Below are 11187 nucleotides of genomic sequence, written 5' to 3'. Positions count from 1 at the left end.
TTGTTGATACTTATCTGGCATCCATTTGACCTTTGAGAGATGGATTCAAGTCAGTTCCCTGAAGCTTGCAAAAATTTTCTTTAAAGCTTATATAGATTGAACAGATTTTTTAGAACACTAAGAAGCACTTTTGAGTTTACTTAGAAGACAACCAAAGGAAATTTGAAATCTGAGCTTGGGACTTATAACATTAGCAGTACTTTACCAGAAATAGATTAATAGCTTATCAGAACTCTATTGATTAATGTTGAAACTGTAAATTTTTGAAGTCTTAAAATAGCATAGAAGGAAAGAAATCTGAAACACTTCATTTTTTATGTCTTAAGTCACTTATACATTTATAAAATGCATTTACATACCTTGAAACATAAAAGAATAGTCACTTTTAGGGAAATTACCTTTAAAACTGTTTATAGATTTTCTGGTTTTAGAGTCTTAGTAAGTCCTGTCTTTTTCAACTGGAGGCCTAGGAAAGTGAGGCTTAAGACCTGATTTTTACACATGAAGACAACAGAAAAGGCAGGACAGAGAAGGCAGTTGAAGCCTTGGGAGAGGAGCTGCTTGCTTGTTGCTGTTATAGCTACAGTTAGTCAATACCTTCAGAGATCTGAAAAGAAAAATTATACATTTAAACATAATCTAAATTATCTATGCATCAATTAAAATGACAGAAACCCATTATCTATATGGGTTAAATTAGGCTCCTGTGGTCTCCACAGTTTCACTGGAGGGCAGTGGTCACTCTTCAGTTGTCATACTGAGCAGCATGGCCTTTATCTATACAGACCCAGGTCTCAGAGATTTTTCCCATAGAAGAATTTGGGAAAATTGACCTCACTTTAACCAGGCAAAGTAGGGCAATCAACCCAAAAAAAGTGTCCAGTTTGTACAGAGCCCTGGAAGCAGGCAAGGCACAGGACAGTTTTGCCCAGTGATTAATACTACCACAATCTAAGAAGAGTCGTCGAGTCTTCTTTAGAAACCCTGCTAGGAGTGGGCAGTTCTATTATAAGAAGCTTAAACATTTTAAATGCCATATTCATCAGATCTTTGAAGAATTTGAGGACCATCTGTCTATTAACTATACAAGATTTGCTTTAGGCTTAACCTTGAAAACACATACAGGAGACTAGATAAAGCTTGTTACTAAATGAATAGTTTACAAGTTAGTAACGTATATAAGGCTGAAATTTTAGAGTATTATCCTGTTAAGTTTGAACCTTAAAATTTGAGTTGAAGATTTAATATCATCAAAATAAAATTCGTTTTTTCTATGACTTAGTTTATCCAAATAGCTAAAGTTTAACTAAGTAAACAAAGGGGGTAGACATATTATTATGAACCTGAGTACACCTTAGAAATTTATAAACTTTGATTATCAAACATACCTTATTTTTCAAACATACCTTATTAATCAAACATATGTTGTTACTAATCTCAATTTTCTAGACACCTAGAGTTGAACAGTTAGCAAAGACATAAGTAGTTAGGCATACATCTTAAATCAGCTTTTGTTAATGTGAGTAGACCTTTATAACCTTAAATTTTATTACTATAAAAATCCATACCAATCCAAAATATTTTAGAAACCTGTTCTGGTTTCCTTAGTCTAAAAGGAGAATTAATGATAAGCAGTCTCTAGAGAGCTCAGTAGGACTGAGAAGTTTTATAACTGTTGCTTTATACCATAGTCATCTCATGCTGGCTTTAAACTCACAAGAGATCTACTTGGCTTCTGGCTTCCAAGTGCCAGGCTTAAGGGTATGTATCACACACTATAGAATATTTTTATTCTTTTCAGACATGACAGTTACACTTTTGGTTAAGGTCTTCCAGAGAGTCCAGCAAGGTTCCATGGACAAGATTGGAGGTCAGGCTTTAGCATAGGGACAGGCCGTCATTCTCCTGGTGCCTATGCCTGAGATGGGTGAGCTGATGGTGCCACTGAGGGTAGGCCTGAGAGCTGGCAGCGCAAATGTATGCAACAACAAGCCAAGTTTGTCCCCATTGTCCTCTGGCGCTCAGAGTTGTGAGCTGAGCTATGAAGGCTTTTGAGCCCAGTCTCCACTCTTTTACTACAGCCCATGAAAAAGCATGTAGAACCAGGTTGAATAGTTTCTTGGAGACAGGGCACAAAGCCCATGTGAGGCCTCAATACCACTTCCACACAGTCATCTCCTATTGGTTCTCATAAATATCGCTCTTCCCACCATGTTTAGATAAAAGGCCACACAGTTGCTCTTTAACCCCATGATACAGAGAGATTCTCTCGACTCCTGGTACAACAGCCATGTGGCTACAGTGAGTAGACAAGGTTTTACAAAAGGATAGTGACAATGTAAAGCCTGCCAGCCCCAAAATGACAGAATCTTGCCCATCTTTCCTTAAAGCTGCCCCCATACCTTCCTCCACACATCGCCAAGGGGCACCAGCCTCATGTCTGTTTTTGGGAAAGAGCCTTTTAAATCCTCAACCACTTTGAATGGTTAGACTGGGTTTTCAAAGCCTCAGATGTTCACCTAAGGATGGTATTAAAGTTTTGGGGCAAGGGAAAGCAGACAAAGGCACCAGGAAATAGTACTGACCATGTGGAGGCTCTTTGTGCTTAGAGTGCTGTTGAAACCCTCAAGTTACACCCCAACTTTTAGACTCCAAGAGATGTAGCCGACTTTGGGATCTTGCTGGCATAGTGTCCCTAAAGCAGAAGTTCCTATAAGGGGGCCAGCACAGGGAGCCTAATATACAGAAGGGACATGGAAGTGACTGTGAGTAAGCAAGAGGAAGGACTGAGGAGAGCATCCTGATCCTACACCAAAGGGCACTCTGCTTGCACCTTACTTTTAAGGGTGTGTGTGTGTGTGTGTGTGTGTGTGTGTGTGTGTGTGTGTGTGTGTGTATGTGTGTGTGTATTGCCCTTACTAAACTCAGGTCTTTTGTAAGACCAGCAGGCACACCTGAGCACTAAGCCATTTCTCCAGTACATTACCTTAGTTTTGATGCAAACATTAGTGCTGAGATTTATGGCCTGATCTGCAGAAATCAACGGACATAGACTCCCTATATGCCTACACTAGATGAAATCAGGAACTTGTAAGTGGAACAGTCAACTGTAACCACAGGTGTTTGTAGCTGCACTAGAATAGAGACATTTTAAGTCTAGGCTACATTAGTTGCCTCAACTATAGTAGTACATGAAGGCCCAGGTAAGTTAGCATTCAAGTGGAATCCAAGATTTTGGTCCCTACATTGGAAAGAATGAGGAAGTAGGTGAAGTCATTCAGCTACTACTTCGACTCTGGGACACAAAAACACAGATGAGGACTCTCAACTGTCACCTAGACTCTTATTTAATACTATGGTTAGGTAAGAAAACATAAAGCACAAAAGAGAGGTGAGGACACCTGTTGATCACTCAGATGTAAGTCCCTACCAAGGACCAGAGGCAAAATAAGCCAGCAGTACTTCAGGAATAATGACACAATGAGACTGTTTTGGGAATCTTTCTGGAATAAGAATTCTGGCACCAATGAGAGTGAAAGAGAAATGTCCCCAATAGAATGAAGCCAGGACAGCTTCTGAAAGGCTTTAATGCTGGATCTAATTTGTGAGCAGGACTTTACAAAAACATGCTTGGTAGCCAGCATGTTGTTAATGGCAATGACCCATTGTTTGAGCTATTTCTCCAGGTCATTTTGTTCTAGATAGCAAGTGAAGTCATGGTTGGCAAATAGGGCAAATAGGAAGTACAAGCAGTGATTTAAGTAGCTCACCAAATAAATCAATAAACCAGTATCTAATATTTGGTCTTTTCTACCCTATTCTACTTTGGAGGCATGGCAAGAAGCTCAGCAGACAATAAAGGCCACCTCAGCTCCATGTAGCCACACAAATCAGAAACAGAGGTCCAAGTGATAACATTCAACTGAAGTCCAAGATTTTGGTTCCTATACTGAGCAAAATAAGGGAGGAACTGAAGTCATTCAGCTGTCACTTCAATTCTGGGATACAAAAACACAGATGGGGACCCTCAACTGTCATTTAGGATCTTGCTTAATACTAGAATAAAAACAAAAAATGAAGACAGTCCCTTGTTCACCTCAGCTTTGAGGGTCACACCTATCACCTCAGCCCTAGAGAGTGAAGGCTATATAATAAGAAATACAATGAGCTTTCATAATCATATTAAAAAGAGAAATAGACTTGGGACAATTTTGTGTTCAAGGAAAAACATTTAGGTTCAAGGATAAAGTCACAGATGTGTACTATGATAAGGCAAGACCATGTAAAAACTGTTGCTTTGAATTTTTAATGACTATATGATAATGAAACACTGCTTTGAACTTAATATCAACATCCTTCTGTAACTCTCATTTTATGTAGCATCTTATCTTTAAGGTAATTTTTAAAGAACTTTTTTTTGTCTAAGAAGGTATAAAAAGACTAGAGAAAAGAAATAAAATTGTCGGTTGGATGGTTTGGTGTGGGGAGCTCTCTCCCATCTATCCATCTACCATCCACCCCCCCATCCAAACATGTATGTCTGTTAGTCTATATGTGTGTATAGGTATATGTATGTATGTAAGCATGCATAAATACTTGTGGAGTTGATTGTGACAGACAGTAAGGCCCAGCCAGAGCGTGGATGTTTGAATGTATATGTCTGTGCATATTTGCCTGCAAAAGCATTTTGATTCTTTTCCTTTCCTTCCTCTCTGGTTTACATAAGAGTTAAGCAGCCTAGCCAGAGAGGCTTCTGGCTTCCTGGACAGAGAAAGGAGCACTAGCAATAAGCCCTTTTACTTAATTCCCTGCTGCTAAATAGCAGGTGTTAACTGGTAGATATTAACACTTATTTAAGCACAAGTAAGAGTTAAGTTTTTAGCACAGAACAGTAATAAAGAACTAAGTTCTCCCAGAGTTTAAAGAAGTACAGAACAATAACAGAGTTATGAAATAAAGATACAACATTTAATAAAGTATAGAGATTTATAAAGAAAAAAAGAGCTACAGAAAGTTAAAGAGAAAAGAAGCCAGCAGTTTTCAGCTACAAATAAACAAGAGACTGGTAAGTCTACAGAAGCCATCAACAAACATTCAGTATAGTTAGAGAGCTAGAAGGCAGTAGACCATCAGTCTTTATGTCCAATACTGTGTCCCACTTCAAGCCATTCCGGGCCAGGCTGGCTCCCAGCATCTAAATAAGATTGGAAATTAAAGGAAAATAGAAGCTTTTGACTTAATGATTCTGTTTGTTTCGTTTAACTGCATTTTCTCAGTGTACTTTGTTTTGTTGCTGTTGTTTTTGAGACAGGGTTTCTATAGCCAGGCTAGCCTCAAACTTGCTATGTAATAGAGGATGACTTTGAACTCCTTACCTTCCTACCTTTCTCTTGAGCATTGGTTCTCAACCTGTGGCTAATTACCCCTTTGAGGGGTTACATCTTAGATATCTTGCATATCTGATATTTACATTATGATTCATAACAGTGGCAAAATTACAGTTATGAACTACCAAACAATAATTTTATGGTTGGGGTCACCACAAGATGAGGAAATGTATTGAAGGGTCACAGCACTAGGAAGGGGGAGAACCAGGTTTTTTGTTATTGTTTGTTTTTTGGAGGTGGTTTTGGTTTTGATCTGGGGCTTTTTGTTTGTTTTGTTTTGTTGGGAGAACTTGGAATTCATGAGAGTCTATTTTAAAAATAAATAAATAAAAAAGAGCACACAGGCTAGTGGGTAGCTTGTTTCCTTCATGCTGTGTAAATGTGAAGGTGTGGTCCTGAGCCCATAAAAAGGGAGTCAAGGAGCCTGCACTAGTGGGGTCTGCGTTTCATAGCCTTCATTCTATCAAATAGACCCAAGAACCTCTAAAATAGGTTCGGCAACATTCATTCATTCCAGGGTATAAGTTTTCAGAATCTTAAAGTAAAAGTGTCTGGTATAGAGCTGTTGAAATGGCTCAGCAGGTAAATCAGTTGTATCAAATGCAAGTCTGACAGAACAACACAAGCACAGTGACCCAAAAGTTTTATTCTTCCTTCACATGTATATCATAATATGTGCATACACCCACATATACACATATTGTACATGCACACACAATAAAAGAATTTAAGTGCCTGACTGAAGAGTCAGCCCTGGTGACTCATGCCTATCATCTCATTACTCAGGAGACTGGTTCCTGAGGACTGCCAAAGTTCTAGTCCAGCCTGGACACATGGTGAGTTCTAACCTAACCTGGGATAAAGTAGAGAAACAAAATGTCTGCCTGAGTGAGGTTTTATACAAGTAACCCTGGCACTCTGGAGGCAGGTACAACAGGATCAGATCAATAGGACCTTGTCTCAAAAAAAATGGAGGACTAGACCAGTGCAATGATTCAGTGGCTATAGGCACCTGTTGCCAAGTTCAATGACCTCGCTTTGATCTCTGAAACCCACATGATGGAAGGAAAAAACCCAACAGACCCTCAACTTGTCCTCTGATCTCTGCATAGGCACTGCACACTGTGGCATGTACATGCCTGCACATGCCCCCACACATATACATATACATAAATACATACATAAATTTGAAAAAGAATAAAAACTAAGGATAGCTCAGAACTTGACTAGAATGTACCTAGCATGCCCATGACCCTAGGTCAGATCCCTGACACTGAAAAGATGGGAGGGGCAGTAGCCCTCCATTAGAAAGAGAGCTGGCCTTGGTAGCACATACCTTTAATCCCTCCACTCTGGAAGCAAAGGTAGACAGATCTCTTGAGTTCAAAGCCAGTCTGGTCTACATAGCAAGCTCCAGGCTAATAAAGACTACATAGTGAGACCTTGTCACCTCCCCAAAAAATTAAATATGGGCTCTCCCTCATCAAACTAATTCAGAAAATGACTGGCAGTCCTGCCTACAACCTTATCTTATGGAGGCATTTTCTTTTTTCTTTTTTTCAATTTATTTACATCCCAAATGCTGATTACCTTTTGGGTTTTCCCCTCACAGAGTCCCTCCCACCATTCCCCCTTCCCTTTGCCTCTGAGAGGGTGGAGGCCCCTCTGGGTATCCCCCACCCTGCCATATAAAGTCACTGCAGGATTAGATGCATCCTCTCTCATTGAGGCCAGTGCAGCCCGTGTATGCTCTTGGGTTGGTGGTTCAGTCTCTGAGAGCTCCCAGGGTTCCAGGTCAGTTGACACTGTTGGTCTTCCTGTGGGATTCCTATCCCATGGCATTTTCCCCTCCTTACAAGTAAGTGACTTTAACTTCTGCCAAATTGACTTAAAATTATCCAGCATACCCAGGTTGGCCTGGATTCACAGTGATCCTCCTGCCTCAGCCTTCTGAGTACTAGGTCTATAGGTTTGAGTCACTATACTGAACTATAGTGGTTAAAAATGATTCTCAACTTGTTTGGAGCAAAAAGCACTTAGAAGATTATGTTGAGCATGTAAGTGCTGGGAACTGAACCCATGGCCTTACCCATGTCCTACTACTGAGCCTCTCAATGCCTACCTGAGATCATTCTATATTCTACCTACCAAGTTTTTTAAGCTCTAATGAGTTTATTGTGTATACTACAGGAGTATGGCTGACCCTCAGGCAGCTGCATCATGGAAAAGTCCCACTACCACATGGATAACAGTCATGAAATCTACTTCATTGGATTCCTTAATTGCAGTATCTTAATTGCAGTAGAAATCACATGGCACATACATGGCAGAACAATGCAAGGTATACCTGGAAAATCCCATGCCTTATACTCAATTTTGCTGTTAACTTACAATTTTTCTTATTCTACTTTGATTTTCTATTACTGTGATAAACACTATGACCAAAAGCAATTTAATGAAGGAAAGGGCTTATTTCATCTTATGTTGGGGGCCATGCAAGAGGAACAGCAAAACAGCCTTAGAACTCATGGAATGCAGTCCACTAGTTAGCAAACCATGATGGGAGTGAATCAGAGAGGCAGAATCCCAAGGACTATGTGTCTTGAGGACTTCATGCTGTTGAACATCGATCTGCTTATTGCCCTCACAGTTACCACACACTTCATAATCTAAGAGTGGTAATGAAAACTCTAAGAGAGTTTCCAGCCCCTCGCTGGGCAGCGTCATTGGCACTCACAGTATCAGTGATTGATCTTTTCCAAGCATTGTTGCTAGAATAGATTGATGATTCAACCACCAGCCTTAGAAAGAATTTAGAGATATAGTTAGTAAAGTTAGATTAAGATGTTTTTTGATAGTGGCTTTGACATAGAAAATCTGGGGGAACAATTTAAAGTTCAGAAAGACACACTTCTAAAAATTGAGCTAGGGATTTTTTGAGGTCAGAGAACAAGAACAATGGCACCCTAACTAGTACTAGCTGATGTGCCTTTCTGGTAATCAAGATGATGATTAATTTCTTGCATTTATTTTTGCCTCAGCTTCCTGAGATGATTTAATAAAAAAAATTGGTGAGTAGATGTGCACCCTGAAGATTTAAAGTAGAAATGACTAGTTTTTTTAATATAAAGGTTTAGATTTTTGATTCTTTTGTTTTTTTAAAGATTATTTTTTAAGATAAATAATAAAATAATTGATCCTTTCTTTGTAAACACAAATTGTAGCCTGACTAGCTGAGAAAAAATACCTTGCTTGCCTACATTTTGTTAATCTATAACAAATCACTTAAACATGAATGTACATGGGTTCTTGGGAACAATTTGTTTTTTCAACTTAATATGTAAAACATTTAATCATGTAATGATATTGGGATCATGCTTTTTTAAAAAATGTATACTTGCTGTAATTATTCACTTAAAATAGAAAGTGATCACATTGTAATTTTTATATTGGTAGAAAGATTTTGCTGGGATATATAAGCTATGGGAGAAGAAATAAAATTGTTGGAACTTGTTAGAGCCTTGCTTCATCCACTGTTTGTGTGTGTGTGTGTGTGTGTGTGTGTGTGTGTGTGTGTGTGTGCCTTTGTTAATGTGTGTGCCTGCCTGTTTTCTGTTTTACATTAATCACCAACCCCACCTCCCCTTCTGGGATCACTGAACTCACTGTTGGGATCTGGCCTTCGACTATCTTATAATTCCCAGGTCACAATCCACCACAGAAAAGGTCAGGGCAAGAACTTAAAGCAGGACTCTGAAAGCAGAAAATGAAGCAGAGGACATGGAGGAATGATACTTGCTGACTTGTTTGCAGGTTCACATTCAGCTACCTTTCATACATAACTCAAGCAGGTCCACCTACCCCGGGAAGGCACTGCACAGTGGGCTTGGTGTTCCTGCATCAATCAGAAATCAAGAAAATACTCCCACAGGTATACCTGCAGGTTAATCCCACTAAGGAAACTTTTCAACTGAAGTTTCTTCAGGCAAACAACAGAATGAATCAGCACAAGTTTTTAAAAAAATATATAAAATCTACTTTGAAATACATAAAATTAGGGCTAGAGCTGTAACTCTGATGAATAAGTACATACATCTCATGCATAAAGCCCTAGATTCCACCCCACCCACCCAGTAAGTACCAGGCAGAATGGGCCTGAAAGCCCAGCACTTGAGACGTAAAACAAACGAACAAAAATTCAAGGTTATCTTTGGCTGTGCAGTAAGTTCAAGACTAGCTCAGACTATGTAGCATGACCCTGTCTTTAAAAAAATAAGAAAGAAAGAAGGAAGGAAGAAAAAGAGGGCTGGGGAGACTGCTTAGTGGATAAAATACTTGTCATGCAAACATGAGGACCTGCATTCTTTGTGGGCTTGGGGGTGGTTGTTGATTTGTTGGATGTTTGCTCATTTGTTTGAGACAGAGTCTATCTATGTAGACCTGGAACTCCCTTTATGGCTGACCTGGAATTCACTATGCAGAACAGGCTGGCCTTGAACTTACAGTGATCCACCTTCCTCTGCCTGTCTGCAGGGCTCCTAGACTATTCTTAGCCTAGGATCCATGTGAAGCAGGCTTCAGTAGCACCTGCCCATAATCCCAGAATTCCTATAGGAAGATCAGAAACAGATTGGAAGCTTTTTACGCCACCTAGGGAGCCATACACACAATAAAAAAGACCCTGTCTTAAACAGGGTGGAGGGTTAGGACCAATACCTGGAGTTGTCCTTTGATCTCCACACATGTGTCCTGGTACACACATGCCTACACTCAACATACATGAACAAAGACACATATCTACATACACACATATCACACATAGGGTAAAAAGAATTAGGACATTATAGCTACAACTAAAGTCCTGCTGGGCATGTTGTCATACATTTAATTTCAAGACTTGGCATGTAGAAGCAGGAGGACCAGCAGTTATATGTAATATATATATATATATATATATATATATATATGTTACATATGTATATGTAAAAATCTATACATACAGGAATAGGTACTGGTAATAGCTACACAACACTGTGAATATAATTTATACCATTTAATTGTATTTTTTTGAGACAGGGTTTTTCTATGTAGTCCTGGCTGTCCTAGAACTCACTCTGTAGACCAGGCTGCCTCAAACTCACAGAGATCCACCTGCCTCAGCCTCCAGAGTGCGGGGTTAAAGGCGTATACCACCACTCAGCAGCTGCCTGAGAGATAGATGGATCCAGCTAAAAAGGACTAGTCCAGCTGCCCTGACACTGTAGGTGGTCGGGGCAAAAAGCTCAAACATGAGGGTTGAAAGCAATGTTCCAAACATTCCCTCACTGAGTGATACATAAAACAGAACACTCTCAGGAAAGAACACTAAGCAGAAAAAAGCAACCATAGGTTCAGGTTTATCTCCACATGTGCTTCTGAACCTTCCATGTTCTTAAAGAACATATGTCAACCTTAAGTCATTATCTATGTCCCCAGATCCATCCTCTTATGAGCCATGAAAGCTTTGATATCAAGTCACAATCGGAACTTCAGCTCATCGAACGTAGAAATAGAAGATCTCTCACCCAAGAGTGTGTGTGGAGGAAGTGGAAATGGGGGTTCTGGTGGTTTAAGCCAGTAATTCCAACATTCGAGAGACTGAAGCAGGAGAATTGCTCCAAGTTTGAGGACAGCCTGGGTTACACAGAGTTCTAAGCAAACATGAACTATAAAATGTATAGTGCCTTAAAGTCTACAAGTAGATTTTATTTTGCAACAATGACTCCGGCTCTTTGTAGGAAGGTAGGCGGTTCAGCTTTAG

The sequence above is a fragment of the Rattus norvegicus genome, chromosome X (assembly GCF_036323735.1).
Source record: "Rattus norvegicus strain BN/NHsdMcwi chromosome X, GRCr8, whole genome shotgun sequence".
In the NCBI taxonomy this organism is placed as follows: Eukaryota; Metazoa; Chordata; class Mammalia; order Rodentia; family Muridae; genus Rattus; species Rattus norvegicus.
The sequence above is the reverse complement of the archived record's forward strand: the minus strand, read 5'-3'. Positions refer to the sequence as shown.